At 43.2% G+C, this 24,853-nt stretch overlaps 1 long non-coding RNA gene across 1 annotated transcript in view; it reads left to right on the top strand.

The window, feature by feature from the left end:
- Nucleotides 1-24,853, top strand: part of LOC142071546 (uncharacterized) — a 190,381-nt gene that overhangs the window by 122,297 nt on the left and 43,231 nt on the right. The gene's annotated exons all lie outside the window — the stretch shown is intronic.

The raw sequence follows: 24,853 nt of genomic DNA, 5'->3' as shown, positions 1-24,853 counted from the left end.
TGTAAATATCCTATAGGCTTGTTCATAGTCATTGAGCAAATATTTCTGGTTGCTGTTAAATTTCATCAGTAAACAAATGGTAAACAAATCAGCTTAGCAATAAAGTTGAAAAAGTGAGGCTGTATGAGAGCCCTGCAAGGTGACTTTACAGTAAGACAGCTATCAAAATAGCAGGGATGTGACTAGAATCTGAGCAGAAGATGGCTGTGGCAATAGAGTGCCAAATGATAGTGAAGTGACTTTTGTGTGAAAACCCATTTACGTCTGCCACTTAAGCTTACACTGGTACTTGAATGCAGAACTTATTTGAAAGGTAGACTGTTGATCTCATTTGTATTTCTATACCTGTGGTTCATCCTAATGTGATGAATATGTTTTTTCTTCCATCCTCAGTCCACACTTAAACAATTTGGTCCTCATGTCTGCTGGCCAGAAATGTAATGTTTTCTCACAGTAATGCTGCTACTGTAATGACCTGATCCAACAGAAAGTCTCCCACTGACTTCAACGATCTTTGAATCAGGCCCTTACAGTAATCAGTGAATGCTTTACTTAGTAGCCTCCAGGCCTTTGATACGCTGGTTCTTTGGAGTACTTGTGGCACCTTAGAGACTAACCAATTTATTTGAGCATAAGCTTTCGTGAGCTACAGCTCACTTCATCGGATGCAACATAACATAACATAGTTACTGCAGACAAGTAGACCTACTTGACCCCAAAATGCATGCAAATCATGTAACTGTGCATGCAGGGACTGCTTGAACATGCACTTACCTGATCTGTTTGCAAAAAGCATGTGCAAAAGTCTTTCATGCATTTTTTGCATGTGTAAATGGACCTGTGCTTTTTCAAATGTAGCCCTTAATTTACTTTGTCTGCTAAATTCAAGAGATAGTTTTTTTAAGTGAACTTCTGTGTCCTACTCTTCGAATCTTAAATTAAGTTGTCAGATTACTTGAAAGTATTGTTTCAATGTGATCTTTTTTAAAAGCAGGTATAGAGGAAGCAATTAAGTGAGGCTCGTACAGAAGGAAACATTCATTTGTCATTCTGTGAGAAATAAACCCATGTATTAAAAGGAAGATGGTGTTTAAAATTTGACTGACAGAACACTAGAAAAAATATTGGATGATCTAATAGGTCCTTTTAATCTCTTCAGTAATACTGTGATAAGTCAATGGGTTTCAATGCTCTTGCTTATATAGTTAGTGAATAATGGATGGTCATAGTACATTTCTATGCTGTGCTGAAGCGATAGTGAGATTCTGTGGCTTTGGCATATTGCCCACTTGCAGCATGATGAGTCCCTATTTCATAAAACACTATATATGAGTCCATTGGCAATAGTTACCAATTTTGTTACTTACTTCTACTTGCCTTAGAGATGGGCCAAGGAGGTGATATTAAGATCTAGAGTAAATTTGGGGTTTGATATTCAGTTTGGATGTGCCTGTGTTCTTGCAAGACTCTCACAAAGCCTTGCTCTCACAAGATTTAGGAAATCTTATGAGCTTAGTCGGTCTTGTGAGATTTCCACCATCTAGGGCTGCATCTGACCTGGATTCAAATTTTGGATATGAGCCAGGCCCCAGATTGTATAGAACCAGGTTAAGACAAAGAATCAGGGCTGCCCAGAGGATTCAGGGGGTCTGGGGCAAAGCAATTTCGGGGGCCCCTTCCAGTGGCGTAGCCAGGTGGAGCAAACAGGGGTACTCACCTGGCGGCGCTCCGGGTCTTCGGTGGCACTTTGGCCAAAATGCCGCCGAAGACCCGGAGCAAGTGAAGGACCCGCCGCCAAAGTGCCACCGAAGAATTAAAAAGGCACCGCTGCCCCGCTCCCCCCCAGCTATGCTACTGGCCCCTTCCCTGTCTCAGACCTCAGACTTCAGACATTCTCGTGGGGGCCCCTGCGGGGCCCAGGGCCTGGGGCAAATTGCCCCACTTGCCCCCTGCCTGGGCGGCTCTGCAAAGAATGTGAATGAATAACACTCTCCCGCATCCCCACCCCATTTCAAAAACACCCTTTTGTAAGTATCAGATCTGAGCATTCAGTTGAAATACATCCCTGGTAAATTGTGAATAAAATGCTGTCCTGATACTAGCTCCTATTGTTTCATTAGAGTTTCTAATGTCAACATATAATAATATTGAACTAGTTACTCATCCCCCTTGTTAACTAGTAAATCCATGAGTATAGCACTGACTCCATAAAAAAACCCCATGCTCCTTAAAGACCGCAAATGTTTCATGAGTCAGAGATGTTACCCCAAGGGGAGTAAGGTAATGCTTCAGAGAGAAAATACCCGAGAAATGGTAGGGGAAAGAAAGAAAAGGAAAGCCCCTTTTCTGAGAAGAGCAGACTCGGCTCCCTTCTGTGTCTGTCACCAGTGGATTTAGCTTACAATAAGGGTGTCCCTCCCTCTCTGTGTGATATAATAAAAATGAAGGAAAGACAAGGTAATATGGTGCAAACGAAGGTAAGTATTTTAAGGGTAAAGGTACAGAGAACTGGAAAAACGGAGGGGAGAAACTCAAACTTAACCATACAGTGATTCAGTGACTGGCTTTAGAAGCTTGAAGCTCAGACCCACAAAACCTCCCTTGGTATTTAGAAAAACAATAAATAAAACCCCAATACAGAAACCTTTTCCTACGGTTTAGGCGCAGTGGACACAGCATACAGGGGAGAAGCCCAGGACCTTCTACTCCCTGGCTGATTTGGAGTCTTCGAGGAGGACTACCGGGGAGTCCCGACGACTGTTGGATTTCGTTGCAGGCAGGGAGACCCTCCGGGAGGATGGGCACCAGGAAAGCAGGACCCTCCAGAGGTAAAATGGATTCAGTTCGCTGTGGCGGGGATAGTGAGGACAGGCCTCTCCATCCTCAACCTCGCTGTGGGATAGAGGGTACTCTTCTTTCTAGCTCTGGAGCGTTAGGAAGACCCGACCGTGCACATGCTGCCGCTGGAATGGACAGCCCCTCACAGGTGCTGAGCAAGATCTTATATAGCCTTTTTGGCAGGAAAAACTGGTTCAGTCCGCTCTGAGTCAGGGAAATCCAGGGTCTTTACAGTAAACAAGTCTGCTTACAGAGATGGAGTCCGAGAGTCACAGATGATATACTCCATATTGGATTTCATTAAAGCCAGTGATTTACATAACCTTTACCTTATACATACTATTAAAACAGCTAATTAAACACACTTAAACAATACCAACACAACATTTCTTACTAACAGAGAGAAGTGCACTACGCTGCGTGCTTATACAGATTATGGTGCCTGGAGGAAACACTGTTCCCTAATGTTCAGCTATTGCCCATTTGGAATTTTATAGTCTCTTAAAATGGTTTCAAAGGCACACTCTTCCTGGTGAAGAAATGCCTCTAGAATCTTACAAATCCAAGAGAAACCTGCACTGCAGAATTCATAAGATTTCCACAAGCAATGCTAGAAATTTTACAGGCCAGTTACATTTACATCTCACGCCTGATGGAGCCGGTGGTAATCTTAGCAGCTCAACAAGCGTGGCATCCTTTAACCCCTGGTTTTACAATTGTGCTTTGCTACCTCAAAAATGCCTCTCCAACAGAGATGGACTAACTCTTCATTTCCTCAACAGTTCTCTGGAAAGAGGCTTGATAGGAAAGCATGAAACTTTCCTTTTCCTCCTATCATGTACAGGGAGATTTTCAAAGCCACAAATGGGAATTTGGAAATCAATGGGAGTTGGGCCCCTAGTTGGCCTTTGACACTCTCCCCCAGAGGAAATAGTACATTTCCCCCTGGAGCTGAGTATGTACAAGACTCTTTCACATTGGAGTCTATAACTTTTTTACAAGGAAATTTGATGAATCTTCTTTTTGGCCAAGAATTTCAGTAACACATCCCACCTTCCTTTCCTTTTATGACAGTCAGATGTTGTTTAATCAGTCAACAGACAAAGTGAAAATATCTAGAGAGAATGTAAGTAGCAGAGGTGGAAACGAGGGATCAAATTCTCTAGTTCTTTTCATGCTTTACTCCAAAAATCATCGTCAAGAGATTATCTGATTGGTTCCAATCTCTTTTAATAGCTAACTAAAGAAATTCCTTAAAGAAGCCAAAAACATTCACTGACTGCAGGCACAAAAGAGCATTCAGGGATTTTGTTTCTCAGCCCAAAGACAGTGTTCAAAATCTCCCCGATAAGATCATTCTTTAGCTTTAATTTCCCATTAGAGAGGGTTTCAATAAATCCAGAGTCAGTTTTCCATTGAACGGCAACTTGTGAATACCACCTATTGTGCTGTTAAAGGGTCTGTTAATTTAAGAGAACATGAGGTCTGGATGTGTGTGTCCAGTCGATCCATTTAGATAAGTGTTCATTCTCTTTCAGGAGGCTTTATGGAAAGTGTCTCACCTTTATGGGAAGTGTCTCACTCATCTTCCTCAGATGGGTCAGCTAATGGTCCTCAAATGGACAAGTGCCAAATGGTTCTGTAGCTGCATGGGCATATTCCTAATGCAATAATTTCTTGTGGGAAATACATACGCATATTTTTTTGACTAGGGTAATGGGGTCCTCATTAAGGATTCAACTTTGAGCTGACTTATGTACCATTACAGAGGGGAAAGGTGCCCCTTTGCTTCCCTATGCAAACTACCCACATTTCTACTCTGTGCATGGGGAGGAGAGCAGCTACTGCAGGCTGCTACTTTCCCCTCTCTGCAGGTGGGTGGGGTGGGGTGAGGAATGGGAGGAATCTTGACTCCACCCACAGACCTCACTGACTAGCACAGCTAAGCCCCACAGAGAGGTAAGTAAGATACACCCCAGGTATAGGGCTGGGACAGCTGACTTCACCCCAGGTAGAGACAGGGACCAGTGGGGACCGACTTGTGACTCCCAGACACCTATGTGTTGTCTCTTACTCTGAGCTTGTGCTAATTCCATGGTCTAACCCCCTGCAAAGAACAGTTGTATGAATCACAGAGAATAGTTTAAACATGATTCTTGGGAAGCTATAGGATGGCTTCTGCTCCATTGGCTCTCTGTTCAAATGTACCTGAGGGCAGAAACTGGCCCTATGGCTTGTTTTGGAGGTGCAGTGAGCCAGTGTTGAAGGCTCTCAAAGCTAAGCATAAGATTCTCTCTTCATTGCCAGCCTGAATGTGGCCATTAGGCATATAATAAAGTGTGAGACTGAAAACCAGCAGGGCCCACACCATGCTTTTCATGTTTGTGTTTATGGTGTGTGTGTATGGGGGGGAATGCCTAATTGTTATCTGAGTGGGAAATAAAGCCAACTCCTTGTTTAACATGAATCATGAGCCCTTTAATTCATACAGCTTCTGCTTTTAGCTGCAGACTCTTTGCCACTATTATTATTATTTATTCCTGAGCAGTGGCAACGTGCTTGGCATTGTATAGCACCTAGATTGAGATAAGGTCCTTATTCTTAGAGGCTTGGACCTGTGAGGTCCTGCAAACTGACCCAAACCTGACAGGACACAACTACAAGTGTTAGGTTCAGGTCCTGTCAGGTCTGAAACCAACCCAACCTTCTTGGGCTTGGATTGGGGCAGGCTGACTCTGATTGGCTCCTGTGGAGTTGGTGCAGTGCTGGCTGCATGTCCTGCTCTTGCTGGCCGTTGCCACGTTGCTGTGCTCCCTGTGTGCGCTGCACGGTGAACATGCTGCCAGGTCGCAGAGCCTCTGAGGCCGCACACAGTGGCAGGAGGGGAGCATACAGCACCTGCTGCACCAAACCCATGGGCAGGAGATGTCTGGAGACAGGCTGCAGTCATGGTGGGCTGTGGGGAGTGGGAAGCCCCCACCATGCTGAGCCCCGCGGAGGAGGTGCTGGTGACGGCAATGACTCAGGTTGGGGGGAAGTGTCGGGTTCAGGTCAGTTAGGGTGGGCTTGGCTTGGGTTTGGGTCCAAGTCGGGCTTTATAAAAGGCCCAAGCAGACCGCTACTCTGAGGAGCTGAGCTCCCTTGGCTCCCATGAGACTGTATGAATCCCCTAAAACCATAGGGTGGAATTTTCAAACCTGGATGCCTAAAGTTAGGCTCCTAAATGGATATTTAACCAGGTAAATAAAAGCAGCTTCATTTGCAAAGGGGCTGAGCCGCCATACACCTGACTGAGGCTGATGACAGCTGCAGGTGTCCAGCACCTCTGCACAAGGGGTCACTTTTCTTTAGGTGTCTAAATTTGGATTTAGGAGCCTAATGTTAGGCACCCCGTTGACAGTTTTGACTATGCTGCAGGTGCCCTATTTTCAGTCCTGGCCTCTGATATTATAGACATGATCTCTCCCAGCAGCAGGTGCACCTCCCAGTGGGTAGACCCAAGCAGCCATTTGCACCCACAACACAAGTTGGAAATCCAGCTAATTAATAGGGGTATATTCGTTTTTGCCCAGGAACATGATTGTGCTGGCAGAAGTGGACAAAACTGGAATCTGATAGAAAAATTGGCCCTGTATCTGATCCCTTGCTCTAAAAGACAACATCTAATGTTAAGATGTGGCTGCTCAGGTCCAGTCCTGTGAGGTACTAAGAGTCTCCTAAGAGTAAAGGAAACAACGTTGAGGTAAAGTCATTGGAAATTCAAAACACTTCATGTTGTTTCAGGAAGCAGCTAGCTCCTCACCCATTTGCTCCATCACTACAGCCCAGGTGGTGTCTAAAACCTGGAAAAGAATTTATTAGACAGGACTGGATTCTAACCCTTTATTAATTCTTCTCCTTATTATCTATTTATATGTATTACAGCAGCACTGAGGAACCCTAGCTGTGGATAAGGATCCTGCTGTGCTAGGTGCTGTATGAAAACAGACCAAAAAGATGATCCTTGCCCCAAAGAGGTTACAATATAAATGGAAGATAAGAGCCAACAGAGGGATACAGATATATGGACAGGGAAGTCCATGAAAACAATGAGACAGTATTGGCCAGCATGATAAGCAATGGTATCAGCTTACCAGCCGCTTAACTACTGTTGAGTTTTTTGGGAGACATAACAGCAAAGGAGAGGTTTGAAGGGGGTATTAAGATAGCTTAGTAAATGTTTACAGGGAGTTCCTCTGAAATGTGAGGGGCAGCCTGAGAGAAAGCACAAAGGTGCTTGTTTAAAAATTTAACAAGTGGGTAATGGAGACTGGTAGCATGGGCTGATCGGAGTTGTTGTTTATTTCTGGGGAAGTCATCTTTGATTTTTCTCTCTCTATAAGTATTTGTAAGCATTTGGTCCATTTTCAAAGCTGAATTTGTATTCCACATACAGAGGGATTGTGTATGGATTTGGACTGTGCCCATGTATTTGCAAAATAACCCGTCTGTGGAACACACAACAGATGATTAATTGACAAGAAAACGCATCTAAATTTTTAATCTGTTAGCCCATTTGTTTCTAATGATTTGATGTAAATGATACGGTGCTTTATTAGCATGAATGGGTTATAATGTGAGTGTCAGATAAAAACACTGCTTTACTCACCGTGTGCAGGATATTTTCTAAACTGTGACTTAGTTTAAGACTTCTCCTTTAAAAAGATAAGTTACGTGTTTGTCACCTGAATATTAAATCCTACTCTCTTAATAAAACAAACCTTGCTGAATTATACTTATTAATCATTGTTGTCATAGTTAAATGGCTGGAGGCAAAACAACACGTCTGTAGTGATTAAAACAAATGATGGAGCTAGATGGAACCATTGCATGGACACTTTGATTTCAATCCATAGCGAGGGTTCAAAAAATGCCCTTACACTGTGAACAAAATGAGTCCGGTGGTCTCGGACTATTCTTGTGTAGACTTTTACCTGCATCATAAAGTAACCCTAAAATCTGTCTCTCTTCTCAGGATGTATTATGATTGGGATAGCTGGTAGAAATTGGTGTTGCTCTATTGTTCAAAATTAAAAAAAACATAGGCTCGCTAACATTAAAACCCATGTTTTTTTCCTGTTAGGTGACTTTAGTGTTCGTGAAATGTGGTAGATGGTCAGGCGTGCAGACTGGAGTTCTCTTTATCTGCAGCACACGTAGCAACAATACAAACCTCCCTCTACATCACACGGCAACACCATTGTGTGTGGAAAAAACAATTGACTGGTGCTCTATAAATTCCCTGGGCCTGATTCTCCACTGTAGTACTCCCGTTTTAGGCTGTTGGGATTCCGTTGATTTCAGTCCATATCTTTAGGCACCTGATTTTGGAAGGTTTGGCCTGAACCCCCATTTGCCTCAGTTTCACCATTTGTAACATGGGGCTAGTGATACTTACTCTCCTTTGTACAGCACTTTGAGATATGCAGAGGTGAGAACTATAGAAATGCTGTGTGTTTATTATCTCAAATACTGAATCAAGGATAGGAAATATAAAGCAAGCCGGAACACGAATTAAACCAGGCAGGCATGAGCAAAGAAAAGTGGTGGGAGTGATTTTAAAACTAATACCAAAATGGAAACCTAATTCTCTCCGAGAGCAAGGACCAGTGTAATTGCTGAAGCAAAAGGGGTAACATGGTAATTCTGGGAAGGGCAGAAAATGATATGTGACAGAGCTTGAGTCCATTGCAAATATGTGACAGAGGAATGGAAAAGGCCAGCTAAGGAACTGATACAATGATCCAATGAAAAATAGCCAAAGTCTGAGTCAGAATCTTGGTGACAATCATAGTTCATATTTTGTGCAAGTTTAAGAAACACTAAAGGCACAACTGCTTGTGCAGTGAGGATACACTACCCGCACTACGGTTTTGATGTTGCACCCATGGAAGTCCAGAACAAGGATTCTGTGGGCTCCGGTAGTGCAGAATCAGGCTCTAGAATGCTTCTTAACTAGTAATATTGCAGGAGCTCTGCAAATATGGTGGTTTGGGGTGCACTGGAGTTTTGGTACCTCTGTTATTACTTACCTGTGTGAGCACAGATCTGTTTTCTGATGTAGTTCCAGGGACTACATCTTGCTCCAGCAGATGGTCCACAAACTAGTATGCTGGGGATTATGTTTGAAGTAACACTGATTTGCTGTTGATGCATCTACTTCTTTTCCCAGCGAAGCACACCCATTGGAGTGGGTGATGAAACTGCACCTTGAGCTTGATGTAGCTTTAATCCCTCACATCTATAGCCAACAGGATAAGTCGTTGATATGTGATTTTTATTCACATCCAGCTCCTTGTGATTGCCTTGGTACAAGGAAAAAAATCCTCTTGTCACAGAGGAAGAAAAAAACCCCAGTAGTTTCAGTGTTGATTATGTCAATGCACACAGGATACATTAGCCACAGAATCAGCTCAACAGACAGAAAAGACCAGAAAGGATAATTTTTAAGAACAAAGTTTGCTTTGCATTGTCTCTGCAGAATAAAAGATGGTGTTATCTAGCACCATTCATTTTCAAGGTGTCCCAGAACACTTCACAATAATGAACTGCATCTAGTGACTCTGTAGGTAAATATGACCGGCATTGTGCTCTCTTACAACCTTGGACATCATGAACCACTTTTAAATTGAGAGACAGGTATGTGGGCTGGGTTCATCCCCTGCCTCCAGGTCTGAAAACTTGCCAGGATTTTCACTAACATATTGGGATTTCATACTTTTTATGGAGAAAATCCCAGTCCGAGGTGTGAAGGCCCCAAGTACAGCAGAACCAGTGCAGTTCTACTGTGGGTTTGCAAAGCCTCTGTAGGAGATGGAAAAAGAACAGGAGGACTTGTGGCACCTTAGAGACTAACAAATTTATTTGAGCATAAGCTTTCGTGGGCTACAGCCCACTTCATCGGATGCATGCAGTGGAAAATACAGTAGGACGATTTTATATACACAGAGAACATGAAACAATGGGTGTTACCATGCACACTATAACAAGAGTGATCAGTTAAGGTGGGCTATTACCAGCAGGAGAGAAAAAAACCAACCATTTTGTAGTGATAATCAAGATGGGACAAGAACATGTGAGGAACAGTAGGGGTGAAAAATAAACGTGGGGAAATAGTTTTACTTTGTGTAATGACACATCCACTCCCAGTCTTTATTGGACACAAATCAGACGTCAAGAATTATAATATTCAAAAACCAGTCGGAGAACACTTCAATCTCTCTTGTCAGATTACAGACCTAAAAGTCACAATGTTACAACAAAACTTCAGATACAGACTCCAACGAGAGACTGCTGAATTGGAATTAATTTGCAAACTGAACACCATTAAATTAGGCTTGAATAAAGACTGGGAGTGGATGTGTCATTACACAAATTAAAACTTTTTCCCCATGTTTATTTTTCACCCCTACTGTTCCTCACATGTTCTTGTCAACTGCTGGAAATGGCCCATCTTGATTATCACTACAAAAGGTTGGTTTTTTTTCTCTCCTGCTGGTAATAGCCTACCTTAACTGATCACTCTTGTTATAGTGTGCATGGTAACACCCATTGTTTCATGTTCTCTTTGTATATAAAATCGTCCTACTGTATTTTCCACTGCATGCATCCGATGAAGTGGGCTGTAGCCCACGAAAGCTTATGCTCAAATAAATTTGTTAGTCTCTAAGGTGCCACAAGTCCTCCTGTTCTTTTTGCGAATACAGACTAACATGGCTGCTACTCTGAAACCTGTAGGAGATGTGAAGTTCTTTGGGTCAGAAAAGGAGTTGGGGTTAGTGGGTTTGCTGGTTCCCAGTCCACCTGTAATGCGCAGTCCTGGCTTTATGTCTATGAGAAAGTGTGATGTAGCCTCACCTGAATGCCTGACTACTGCTGCTAGCTAAGGCTTGATTGTACCCTGCTGGGAGGGGGCTTAAAGAGGAGAGAGTTGCAATTGTTGTATCCTCAGAGCACAGAGGCTGCTTGCTCTGTGTTCCCCCTGGACTGTGACATACACCAAAGGGAGCAAGGAAGAGACAGGGCCATGCATACCTCCAGAGTGAGCCGCAGATCTGTGAAAGAGGGGAGTATAGTGGGGTGGCTGCTCCACTCCCGCAGAACAGGGGTTAACAGCAGCCTGGGAGAGGGCTGTGGCTGGGATAAAAGGAATGAGGGCAGCTGAAGGGGTAGCTGACCACAGGTAGCTGGCCCAGCTGGCCCTGATAAGAGGGCTGGGGGGCCAGGAGTGGGAAGGGCTAGCTGCCTGGGAGCAAGGTACCTGAAGCGGAGCAGTGCTGGGGAAGGGCAAAGGGAGCTGGGGATCTCCAGCCTGGTAAACCCCCAGGCTGCAGGCCTTGTTCAAGGCCTACAAAAGGTATTGGGGCTGCAGAGGGGCAGCCCCAGGTTAGGCAGAGGCAGCTGGTCCGACCCCCTTGCCAATGATGAGTGGTCTTTACAGACTGCAGTTTGCCCCAGTGAGAGGGGGCTAGATAGTGACTGGCAGTAGCCACTGAGGCAAGGTGGGTGTAGAGGGTTGGGGGATTCCCCTGGGCAGGGAGACCCAGCATGTGGGGGTACTGCAGTGGGCAGAACCCCAAGGTAAGGGGCACCAGGGTCCAGGAGTGACACGGGGCCTGAGGCAGGTGAGACATTGGCCAGCGGAGGGCACTCCAAAGCTGGAGTTAAGCTAATTCTCTGGATGACCAGCAGGAGGTGCTGCGCTGGCAAGCCTTCGCTTTACTACAGGGAGTATGTTGCACTTGAAAGATATGCTTCTCCTGTGCCTCCTCCCTAAAGAACAATTCCTCCCAAAACACCTACTGGAGTGTCCTAGCTCCACACTGCCCCAAATACAGAGCACTCCTGTAAGGTGCTGTGTTCCCTTTGCTCCCATTGAAGCCAGTGAGAGTTCAAGGAGTGTACAGCGCCTTCCAGACATGCTTAGCACCTCGTGTGACTGAGTCCTAAAGGGAAAGGCACAACTGAGCCCTAATGTAATACACCTTTTGCTCAAGCGCTATAGGACTGTGGCCTACAGTTGAAGGACCAAGATTTTAATGCAGAATCCCTGTGTACATGTGACGTATACAGTAACTCTGTCTGTTGTCAGTGGACAAGGGAGAGGAGACATTCTTCTCCTCTTGCTACCATAGTACACAACATGTACAACAAAGTTATGTGGGTTGTGTATATCGGGAAAGAGGTGCTCCTTTGGGTTAAAATACTTGGAGTCTTCATGAAATTTCATACCATCCAAATATTCAGTGCTTCTCACAAATATTTTGGTTTCATACCGGACATGGAATTTGTGTTGCAGCAGAATTTTGGTGGTGTTTTAGAGACAGTCCATTGTATCAATGTGGGCAGCCACAAACCATGAAACACATTGTTGAGGACTGCAAAATGACTCAACTTCCTGGAGGGCTTCGTGCCTTGAACATTGTTGGTAAGAATGCTGTGGCTTGGCTTGACCGGATTACATACACCAAATCAATAAACAAATATTTCATGTTTGCCCATGTAAATTTAAAAAAAAATGAGGTTTTAAAAAAATATCTAGACCACCAGACATGAAGAGACAAAGGCAAGATGGCTCCCCTGAATCTCTTTATGCATGGAGGGATTACATGGCATGTAGGGTATAAAGAGCATGGAGTTCTATATTCAACAGGTTATTTTGTAACAAAGATTGCAAAGTGAAATATTGTCCCACTTGTGGAATGACCACTGAATGCTTCTGTTTCTGTGTTCTGCTGTATTGAAAGGTTTTGGGTTATAATTGCAAGAGGAAAGGGAAACAAATGAAAAGTATATCCAGGAAAGGATGCTCATAATTTGTTGCTCTACTTAGTATATATGTATTTAGACTTTAGGCTTCTTCCCAGAAGGAGCTCAGAAATAGAAACTCCACATAAAAATAGTCAGACTGAACAAACACTGATCTGTGATTCTTTCAGAGTATAATTGTTTTCAAACAGAAACCCCATAAAGTTGTAAAACATCTTGTTATGCTCTTAAAACAAGATGATGTGACAAGAGGCAACTTGGCATGTATACACTACAGCAAGGTATATATCAGTTATACATAAGTTGATTAGATGGCTAACCTACTTTTGAAAATCCCATTTGGCACCTATTTGCATCTTAGGGTTTCTAAATACCTTTAAAAATCTGGCTCTAAGTTACTTTGGAAAATGAGACGTCAGAGCCTATGTCCCATTTTCAAAAGCACCTACAGTCTAGATTCCTAAATCACTTAGACCCAAATCTTAGGTATTTACATGCCTACCTACCTGTGATCCTTTGAGGAGCTGGGCTTAGGAACTTTTGAAAATTTTACTCCCCCATCTCTTCAACCACTTTTAGCTGTAACATAACCACTATGAGAGAACAAACTACTCGTGACAGATGTGTAGTCACATTGCTTAATGCACTACTGGAAGGTGCTCAGATACTACGGTGTTGAGCACGGTATAGGAACCTATGTAGAATAGTATATAACATAGAAAATTCATAGAATCATAGAATATCAGGGTTGGAAGGGACCTCAGGAGGTCATCTAGTCCAACCCCCTGCTCAAAGCAGGACCAATCCCCAATTAAATCATCCCAGCCAGGGCTTTGTCAAGCCTGACCTTAAAAACTTCTAAGGAAGGAGATTCTACCACCTCCCTAGGTAACGCATTCCAGTGTTTCACCACCCTCCTAGTGAAAATTTTTTTCCTAATATCCAACCTAAACCTCCCCCACTGCAACTTGAGACCATTACTCCTTGTCCTGTCCTCTTCTACCACTGAGAATAGTCTAGAACCATCTTCTCTGAAACCACCTCTCAGATAGTTGAAAGCAGCTATCAAATCCCCCCTCATTCTTCTCTTCTGCAGACTAAACAATCCCAGTTCCCTCAGCCTCTCCTCATAACTCATGTGTTCCAGACCCCTAATCATTTTTGTTGCCCTTCGCTGGACTCTCTCCAATTTATCCACATCCTTCTTGTAGTGTGGGGCCCAAAACTGGACACAGTACTCCAGATGAGGCCTCACCAATGTCGAATAGAGGGGGATGATCACGTCCCTCGATCTGCTCGCTATGCCCCTACTTATACATCCCAAAATGCCATTGGCCTTCTTGGCAACAAGGGCACACTGCTGACTCATATCCAGCTTCTCGTCCACTGTCACCCCTAGGTCCTTTTCCGCAGAACTGCTGCCTAGCCATTCGGTCCCTAGTCTGTAGCTGTGCATTGGGTTCTTCCGTCTTAAGTGCAGGACCCTGCACTTATCCTTATTGAACCTCATCAGATTTCTTTTGGCCCAATCCTCCAATTTGTCTAGGTCCCTCTGTATCCTATGCCTGCCCTCCAGCATATCTACCACTCCTCCCAGTTTAGTATCATCCGCAAATTTGCTGAGAGTGCAATCCACACCATCCTCCAGATCATTTATGAAGATATTGAACAAAACCGGCCCCAGGACCGACCCCTGGGGCTCTCCACTTGACACCGGCTGCCAACTAGACATGGAGCCATTGATCACTACCCGTTGAGCCCGACAATCTAGCCAACTTTCTACCCACCTTATAGTGCATTCATCCAGCCCATACTTCTTTAACTTGCTGACAAGAATACTGTGGGAGACCGTGTCAAAAGCTTTGCTAAAGTCAAGAAACAATACATCCACTGCTTTCCCTTCATCCACAGAACCAGTAATCTCATCATAGAAGGCGATTAGATTAGTCGTGCTGACTGTTCCTGATCACTTTCCTCTCATGTAAGTGCTTCAGGATTGATTCTTTGAGGACCTGCTCCATGATTTTTCCGGGGACTGAGGTGAGGCTGACTGGCCTGTAGTTCCCAGGATCCTCCTTCTTCCCTTTTTTAAAGATTGGCACTACATTAGCCTTTTTCCAGTCATCCGGGACTTCCCCCGTTTGCCACGAGTTTTCAAAGATAATGGCCAATGGCTCTGCAATCACAGCCGCCAATTCCTTTAGCACTCTCGGATGCAACTCGTCCAGCCCCATGGACTTGTGCACGTCCAGCTTTTCTAAATAGTCCCTAACCACCTCTTTCTCCACAGAGGGCTGGCCATCTATTCCCCATGTTGTGATGCCCAGCGCAGCAGTCTGGGAGCTGACCTTGTTAGTGAAGACAGAGGCAAAAAAAGCATTGAGTACATTAGCTTTTTCCACATCCTCTGTCACTAGGTTGCCTCCCTCATTCATTAAGGGGCCCACACTTTCCTTGGCTTTCTTCTTGTTGCCAACATACCTGAAGAAACCCTTCTTGTTACTCTTGACATCTCTCGCTAGCTGCAGCTCCAGGTGCAATTTGGCCCTCCTGATTTCATTCCTACATGCCCGAGCAATATTTTTATACTCTTCCCTGGTCATATGTCCAACCTTCCACTTCTTGTAAGCTTCTTTTTTATGTTTAAGATCCGCTAGGATTTCACCGTTAAGCCAAGCTGGTCGCCTGCCATATTTACTATTCTTTCGACACATCGGGATGGTTTGTCCCTGTAATCTCAACAGGGATTCCTTGAAATATAGCTAGCTCTCCTGGACTCCTTTCCCCTTCATGTTAGTCCCCCAGGGGATCCTACCCATCCGTTCCCTGAGGGAGTTGAAGTCTGCTTTCCTGAAGTCCAGGGTCCGTATCGTGCTGCTTACCTTTCTTCCCTGTGTCAGGATCCTGAACTCAACCAACTCATGGTCACTGCCTCCCAGATTCCCATCCACTTTTGCTTCCCCCACTTATTCTTCCCGGTTTGTGAGCAGCAGGTCAAGAAAAGCTCCCCCCCTAGTTGGCTCCTCTAGCACTTGCACCAGGAAATTGTCCCCTACATTTTCCAAAAACTTCCTGGATTGTCTGTGCACTGCTGTATTGCTCTCCCAGCAGATATCAGGAAAATTAAAGTCAGCCATGAGAACCAGGGTGTGCGATCTAGTAGCTTCTGCGAGCTGCCGGAAGAAAGCCTCATCCACCTCATCCCCCTGGTCCGGTGGTCTATAGCAGACTCCCACCACTACATCACTCTTGTTGCTCACACTTCTAAACTTAATCCAGAGACACTCAGGTTTTTCTGCAGTTTCGTACCGGAGCTCTGAGCAGTCGTACTGCTCCCTTACATACAGTGCTACCCCCCCACCTTTTCTGCCCTGCCTGCCTTCCTGAACAGTTTATAACCATCCATGACAGTACTCCAGTCATGTGAGTTATCCCACCAAGTCTCTGTTATTCCAATCACGTCATAATTCCTTGACATCACCAGGACCTCCAGTTCTCCCTGCTTGTTTCCAAGGCTTTGTGCATTCGTATATAAGCACTTGAGATAACCTGCTGATCGCCCCTCATTCTCAGTATGAGGCAGGAGCCCTCCCCTCACAGACTTTCCTGCCTGTGCTTCCTCCCGGTATCCCGCTTTCCCACTTACCTCAGGGCTTTGGTCTCCTTCCCCCGATGAACCTAGTTTAAAGCCCTCCTCACTAGGTTAGCCAGCCTGCTTGCAAAGATGCTCTTCCCTCTCTTCATAAGGTGGAGCCCGTCTCTGCCCAGCACTCCTCCTTCATGGAACACCATCCCATGGTCAAAGAATCCAAAGCCTTCTCTCCGACATTGTGGGCTTTCAAATGATAATACTAAACACAAGCATTGGGGAGTCTCTTGTTCTAATGGGAGTTACAGGCGCTCAACTCTTCTCAGAGTTTGGCCCTAATATCATAATTCTTTTAGCCAGCAAAGTGCATTTCACTCATATTAGATCACAGGGAAAGTTTTAAAAAATATTATACAAAACATAAAACCAACATGCGATGCTGCCTCAGAAGAGTCAGTACAGCCACACAGAAGGCACCAGAAAACTCTTTTTTCAAATTTTGACCCAAGGAGAAAATATTGAAGTGGAAAACCAGAGCTTTCCTACATATTTTACAAGCTGCCTGGTCCTGCATTAGTGCTGTGAAGTTACCTCAAGCCTCAGAAGTCTCTTTCAATCCATTTTTCTCTGCATTTCTCCTGTCTCAATAAGCCTCCTCAGCACATTCTTTCTGAAAGTCTCAGGAAGAGCAGAGGACAAATAATTCCCTCCTGGGGCAAATCATTGATAAAGCAGAGAACGGTGCACAACTGCAGGAAACTGTTACTGCAATAAACAGTCTATAGACCTGCTGCAGCCCTCAGATACTCCTTAATCTAGGTAAACTAGCTCTGCTCCGTGATGCACGTACATCATAATGTTTGGAAATTGCTATTGACATCAAATGAGCTGTACCAGTTTACAGCAGTTGGGAATCTGGCCCATTGTGTGCAGCTCTTACTGATGTCCAGGGGAGCTGTGTACATATAGGCTATGTCCTCACTGCAAAAAAGGTGTGCTTTTGAATCCAGATAGCTATCTTCATGTAAAATCCTAGTGGAGACAAGGCATGGGTAGTTTTTACTTCAAGGTAACTGGCTAAGGTCAGCCTCAGATGGGGGAATAGTGCTGATCTCAGCGAGATACATGAAGGAAAAAACTACCTGTGCCTTGTCTCCACTCAGATTGTATCCCAAAATAGTGATCTCAGCATAAAACCCACAATTTTTGCAGTAAAGACAAAGCTATTACTGACACCAGAATGTGCCCCAGGCTTATACCTTGCCTACCAAAGGGGAACTCTGTATGAACACCATAAGAAGAATTCAGCAATAACAGTATTTTTGCTAGAAGATTTAGTTTAGCAAGAAACTGTATTACATCTTTTACGAACATGATGAGAGAGACAGCATCAGCCTGGACAATCAGCCCTAAGCATGGCCAGGAAAGTGCTATTCTATATGAAGGATTAAATTATTCACTTATTTCTTCCTCTGAAGCTTCAGTGTACTTAGCGTTGCTTCCATTCTTTTTTTCTCGTTGGACCAATTTCTGCCCTCATTTACACCTGTTCAAATGCTCTGACTTGCAAAGAGCATAACTGAGGGCAGGATTTCCCTTTAAAATTATGGACATAGGATCCTTGATTCATCAAGTACAGTATCTTGTTTCTGACCGTGACTAGCACCATATGCTTCAGAGGGAGGTGTGGGGAATACCACAGGGGAAAATAAGAGAATAACTTACTTCCTGGAGATATTTTTTACTAACCCCATCCATTTCTGGTTGAATAATGTCCTAAAACATCAGATTTTATATCCTTTATACCCTTTTATTCTATTTTATGTGGCTGCAGATGATGCTATCCCTATACATCGTTAAGCTGCCCTTCACTTTGTAGTGAATGTTGTTACAGATCTGCTGCTGTATTTTCTTCATAGAGACAATCACATTTCAGGGGCTGGCAAAGTGATGTCTGTACAGAGTGTGTAAAACTCTTTGAGACCCTTCAAAATGAAAAGTAGTAGCAAAGGCTTCAGATATATGAATGTAAAAAGGAATATTTTGTCAGTTAAGGGCTTTTTATATTTGTAAACTCAAATGACTGGATTGAGATCAAGCAGCTCTTTAGTGTCTTATAGGACAGGGAAATGAGTAGTGGTCTTGCTTCCTTCTCCAGGGGGCAGGTGTCCATATCAAGAAACCATCGACATAATTGGTAGTCTCAGCAAATGAGCCAAGGACTGAGTGGTCACTGATGTTGAGGTAAACTCAGTAAGTCATATTAGTGTGGTGTAAGCAGGATCTAAATGAGTTCTCCCCTGTCAGCTAGCTGGGAGAGGGAGAGACTTCAGGAGCAAACTGTATTTACATGAACACACCTACTCTGCCAAGATATCCAGCAGATAAAGCTGTGTTGCTTAAGGAGATCAACTTTGGCTGGTGTTGGGTTACAAATCACTTTATTAGTGAATGCAGGGGTAGTGAAATATTGTTATCAATGTTGTTGTCTTTATTGTATGAATAAAGGGGAGCAGAACTGTGCTTACCCTGTCCCAAATGAGGGGGTCACCCTCAGCTGAAAGGACCTTGTTAAGCCAGGGGCTTGAATGCCAGACCCCTGTGAAAGTAAGAGGGATGGGGACAGGTGTCCTAACCAGGATGTGTGGACTCTGGTTTAACCTGTTCCTTTCTACTGCTCAAAGAAAGAGCTAAATAGGCTTCATTAGGAGTCTTTTGGTATTTCAAGTACTCAGTAAGAGCTGAAATCACTTGTGGTGGAGTCGTATTTCTATCCAGGCTGCAAAGAGCTAAAAATCATAAAGAGACTGATCTACAGAGGTCACAGCAGAGAGGCAGGTGGTGGCAGTAGTTAATTGACAGGTGGCTAGTTGGCTGACGGAGCAGCCAGGTGGCAAGGAACATTGGCTGGCAGGATGGCCAGGAACAGTGGCTGGCGGAGGGGCCAGTGGAGAGGAAGCGCGGCTGGTGGGGTGGCCAGCTGGAGGAAGTGCTCAGATAGCAGAGCAAACAAGGTGCCTTCTTCCCCAGGTGGGAGGTGAACTCACACAGATGCACCTCTGAACTCTGGGTCCTCACTGATCCAGGACGACCACTCTGAGTGGGGTGTGGTGAGGGAGGAAAGAGGGGCATGAAAAGGAACTTTTGGTTGTAGAACTCAAGAACGTGAGGTAGAAGACTCTGCCCTATGCACTTTGGGGTGGGTGTCCTGCTCACAGTTTTATGCTTGTTTGTGGCATTTTCCCTAATTAATGTCAGGTGACTTCTCTCCTTTCATTAAAAGTTTCTTTTCTGCACTCACACTCTGTGCTTGTGAGTGGGGAAGTATTGCTTCTCACAGGTGCCCAGGGGTGGTGTGTAATTTTCCCAGGTTACTGGGCGGGGGCTCAAGCCAGTTCTATGTTGTACTGTTGAAAAGGAACCCCTAGATATTGAACCTGGTTGCTGCCTGCTCCACCTTGCAGATGGGTTACAGTGGGAAGCTTGCCTGGCCACAGCTTGCTTTGGAGCTGTTCTCTAGATAGAGGACTTGACTCTCAAGCCCTGATAATCTGGCATAATTCCAATCACTATTGTCATTAGAAAAATATTATTATTAATAATATTAATAATAATTATTAAAAATAATCCCCCACAAAATGGCATTCAGTTTGGACATCCAAACTGAGGACCTTTCCATTTTGCATATTCAGGCAATCAACAATCTGCATACACTTTCCCTTCTCAAGTAAGCCTGTATTTGCTCACACAATGAGTTCCAAAGGCTGCATAGAAACATATTGTGTGTACAATTTTAATTTGCAATATCAAACTTCTAAAAATGTACATATGAAAATATACCCAAAGTTCTTTGCTTCAATTTATCATTGTCATTTAAACAATGCAAGACACAAGTGAACAGTGTACCTATTATGAAGAACAATCCTGGAAGAACCACAGCCCTTTATATAGAAACGCTCTCTCTCTCAAGTTTTAATATTAAGAATGTACTGCCAGTATTATACCCCAGCTCTTCTGAAACTCCTGTGCAGTACAGCTTATTAATGGCTCTGAATTTCTTTTCTTTTCAAAGTGTTTTTAGTCTATTAAAATTAGATACTCATGCATCTGCCTGATCATGTGATTCCTATTCTTAACTTGTACGGAGTCTTAATGACACTTCTCCAGAACACATTCTTCATCTATGTAGGCTATAAATGGAGCTAAAATGTTTGATATTAAACATCCTTTTGTGTGTCAAGGTTCTTTAGAATCTCCTTGAGCAATTTTTTGCTAGCAGTGACTGTATAATTTACAAAGCATGTATTATACGCTAATGAGATGCTAAAAAGTATCAACAGCATTTGCAAATTAAGAGTTAGACATAAGCCCTCGAAATGAGCCCTTAGAAGCATAACATAACATAAATTTGTCAGCACAAATATACATGTTTTCTGTAAGCTTCTTTATAAACATACTTACTCTTTTGTGTTTATTCTACCACTAGATTTTAGTTAGCAGATAAAAACGGCTGCCATTTTCATTTTACGATTAGTTTTTATGAGAAGCAAAGGTTCAGTCACTTCAAGGATGTTATTTCTCTGTTACACCATCTCCTAAGTTTTAGAATACGATGGGCCCAAATATTTAAGAAAAAGGCTGATTGAATAATCTTTAATTTTACCTTTATTCTCAAGAAATTAAAAGAGAGAGAGAGAGAGAGAGAAACCTTGTGGACAGTCTATACTTGTGAAATGGAGTAGTGAAGAAGGAAGTCAAGAGACTAGATATGACTAGAAGCCAGTGGCTAGAATGAAGAGCTGGGAAACATGCCTTGGTATTTTCAAAACCATTTAAATATTTCCTTTAAAAGAGATTATCAATACAAGCATTTCAGTTCCTAAAGAAATCACATGCATACTATAAATGTTATGTCTGAGACGTTTTCATATAGACATACTTGTGTTAATGACAATGTCTTAGTATTATAGCAATAGTCTTTCTATGTATTGCGGTTGCTCATCGGAATATCAGTCTTTCTATGCCTTTCCCTCTCTTGGCCCTGTTGCATTAGGTACTGCTCATAGTTTATAAAGGCTGGAGCCTGGTTTTATATGTGTTTTTCCTTGGATCTCTTTCTGATGATCTTCCACCTCACTCTGCCTTAGGGTTTTCTATAGCATCCTTCACTGTGGTATCTACCCATTTCCTAAGCAAATCAGTTCCACATGCTGAAGTTCCTAGAGGATTTTGTGGACATTTCTGCTCATCTCCTCTCTCTGTTTTGGGAATACATTTTAAAAAAAAACCCTCATCATACTCAGAATTACTAAATGTGTCAATGTGTAACTGGGCTTGTAGGGATGAAGAGGACTGGTGGTGGTGGATGGGCAAGAAGACACTTTAAATAATGTAGTTTTGGTGTAAACACCAAGCTCCTTCTTTTGAAACAAACATATAAGAGAATAGTTCTGCTTTCCTAACTGTGGTTCTCCATCACACATTGTGCAAATTTTTCATCAAGGCGTGCTCCACCAATGGAATGAGCAAAATGTCTGGGGGGCTGGGGGCCACAGGAGAAAACACGCCATGGGTTGCTGACCTGTAGTTTGGATCCATCACAAGATTCTGGCAAATACATTTTGACATATAGGTATGATATATATTCAGATGATTTGGAACAAGTAGGCCTGTCAAGGTTCCTTCCCCACTCTGAACGCTAGGGTACAGATGTGGGGACCTGCATGAAAAACCTCCTAAGCTTATCTTTACCAGCTTAGGTCAAAACTTCCCCAAGGTACAAAATATTCCACCCGTTGTCCTTGGACTGGCCGCTACCACCACCAAACTAATACTGGTTACTGGGGAAGAGCTGTTTGGACGCGTCCTTCCCCCCAAAATACTTCCCAAAACCTTGCACCCCACTTCCTGGACAAGGTTTGGTAAAAAGCCTCACCAATTTGCCTAGGTGACTACAGACCCAGCCCCTTGGATCTTAAGAACAATGAACAATCCTCCCAACACTTGCACCCCCCCTTTCCTGGGAAATGTTGGATAAAAAGCCTCACCAATTTGCATAGGTGACCACAGACCCAAATCCTTGGATCTGAGAACAATGAAAAAGCATTCAGTTTTTTACAAGAAGACTTTTAATAAAAAATAGAAGTAAATAGAAATAAAGAAATCCCCCCTGTAAAATCAGGATGGTAGATATCTTACAGGGTAATTAGATTCAAAAACATAGAGAACCCCTCTAGGCAAAACCTTAAGTTACAAAAAGATACACAGACAGAAATATTCAGCACAATTCTTTTCTCAGCCATTTAAAGAAATCATAATCTAACACATACCTAGCTAGATTACTTACTAAAAGTTCTAAGACTCCATTCCTGGTCTATCCCCAGCAAAGACCCAGCATACAGACAGACACAGACCCTTTGTTTCTCTCCCTCCTCCCAGCTTTTGAAAGTATCTTGTCTCCTCATTGGTCATTTTGGTCAGGTGCCAGCGAGGTTACCTTTAGCTTCTTAACCCTTTACAGGTGAGAGGAGCTTTCCCCTGGCCAGGAGGGATTTCAAAGGGGTTTACCCTTCCCTTTATATTTATGACATGACCACAGTCCCAAACCCTTGGATCTGAGAACAATGAAAAAACATTCAGTTTTCTTACAAGAAGACTTTTAATAGAGATAGAAGTAAATAGAAGTAAAGAAATCCCCCCTGTAACATCAGGATGGTAGATACCTTACAGGGTAATTAGATTCAAAACATAGAGAACCCCTCTAGGCAAAACCTTAAGTTATAAAAAGATACACAGACAGAAATAGTTATTCTATTCAGCACAATTCTTTTCTCAGCCATTTAAAGAAATCATAATCTAACGCATGCCTAGCTAGATTACTTACTAAAAGTTCTAAGACTCCATTCCTGGTCTATCCCTGACAAAGGCAGCATAAAGACAGACAGACCAGACCCTTTATTTCTCTCCCTCCTCCCAGCTTTTGAAAGTACCTTGTCTCCTCATTGGTCATTTTGGTCAGGTGCCAGCGAGGTTACCTTTAGCTTCTTAACCCTTTACAGGTGAGAGGATTTTTTTCTCTGGCCAGGAGGGATTTTAAAGGGGTTTACCCTTCCCTTTATATTTATGACAAGGCCAAATTCTTCTCTGTTACAACCACAGCTTCTTTGGGATTCTATGGGTATAAATGGCAGCAAAATTTGGCACCGTGTTTGTTACTTAACAAACAGCCTGATGGAGCCTAGTTGATTAACTGAGAATGGATCTGGGAACCAGAACAAATGTCAGTCATGTGGCAAGATGTCAGTCACGTCACTTAATACACTACTGGAAGGGGCTCGGGCACTGTGGTGATGAGGGTAGTATAAGAGTCTGCATAGAATAGAATAGATTCATAGGTTCCAAGGCCAGGAGGGATCACTGATCGTCTAGTCTGGCCTCCTGCATAACACAGGTTGTAGAACTTCCCCAAAATATTTCCTAGAGCAGATCTTCTAGAAAAACATCCAATCTTGATTTAAAAATTGTCAGTAATGGAAACACCACTGTAATTTACACACCTTGGTAAATTGTTCTGATAGTTAATTACCATCACCATTAAAAATATACATGCCTTATTTCCAGTCTGGATTTGTCAATTTACCGCCATTGGATTGCGTTATACTTTTTTTTGCAAAGGTGAAGGACCCATTATTAAATATTTGTTCCTCATGTAGATACTTATAGGCTGTAATCAAGTCACCCTGTACCCTTCTCTTTGATACGCTAAGTAGATTGAGCTTGTTGTGACTATCACTATAAGGCAGGTTTTCTAACCCTTTAATCATTCTTATGGTTGTTTTGTGAATCCTCTCCAATTTATCAGCATCCTTCCTGAATTGCAGGCACCAGAACTGGACACAGTATTCCAGCAGCAGTCACACCAGCACCAAATAAAGAGGTAAAATAACCTCTCTGCTCCTACCTACAATTCCTGTTTATGCATCCCAGGCTCGCATTAGCTCTTTCGGCCATAGTGTCTCCCACTGGGAGCTTGTGTTCAGGTGATTATCCACCATGACACCCAAATCTTTTTTCAGTATCACTGCTTCCCAGTGTGTAAGTATAGCCTCCATTCTTTGTTCCTAAATGTATATATTTACTTTTAGCCATATTAAAATGCATATTGCTTGTGTGTGCACAATTTACCAAGTGATCCAGATCTCTCTGAATCAATGATCTATTCTCTTCATTATTTACCATTCCCTCAATTTTTGTGTCACCTGCAAACTTTAGCAGTGATGATTTTGTTTTCTTCCAGGTCATCGATAAAAATGTTAGATAGCATAGGGCCAAGAGGGACCTCACTGGAAAAACACCTGCTTGATGATGATTCCCCATTTACAGTTACGTTTTGAGACAAATCAGTCAGTCAGTGCTCATTCATTTAATATTTGCCATGTTCATTTTACATCGTTCTAGTTTTTTAATCAAAATGTCATGTGGTACCAAGTCAAACACTCTAGAGAAGACTAAGTGTAGTACGTCTCTACTATTACTTTTAGCAACCAAATTTGTAATCTCATCAAATAAAGATATCAAGTTAGTCGGAGAGGATCTATTTTCCCCAGCCCATGTTGATTA

The sequence above is a fragment of the Caretta caretta genome, chromosome 1, assembly GCF_965140235.1.
Source record: "Caretta caretta isolate rCarCar2 chromosome 1, rCarCar1.hap1, whole genome shotgun sequence".
In the NCBI taxonomy this organism is placed as follows: Eukaryota; Metazoa; Chordata; order Testudines; family Cheloniidae; genus Caretta; species Caretta caretta.
Note: the sequence above shows the minus strand (reverse complement) of the source record. Positions and strands in the feature narration are given on the sequence as shown.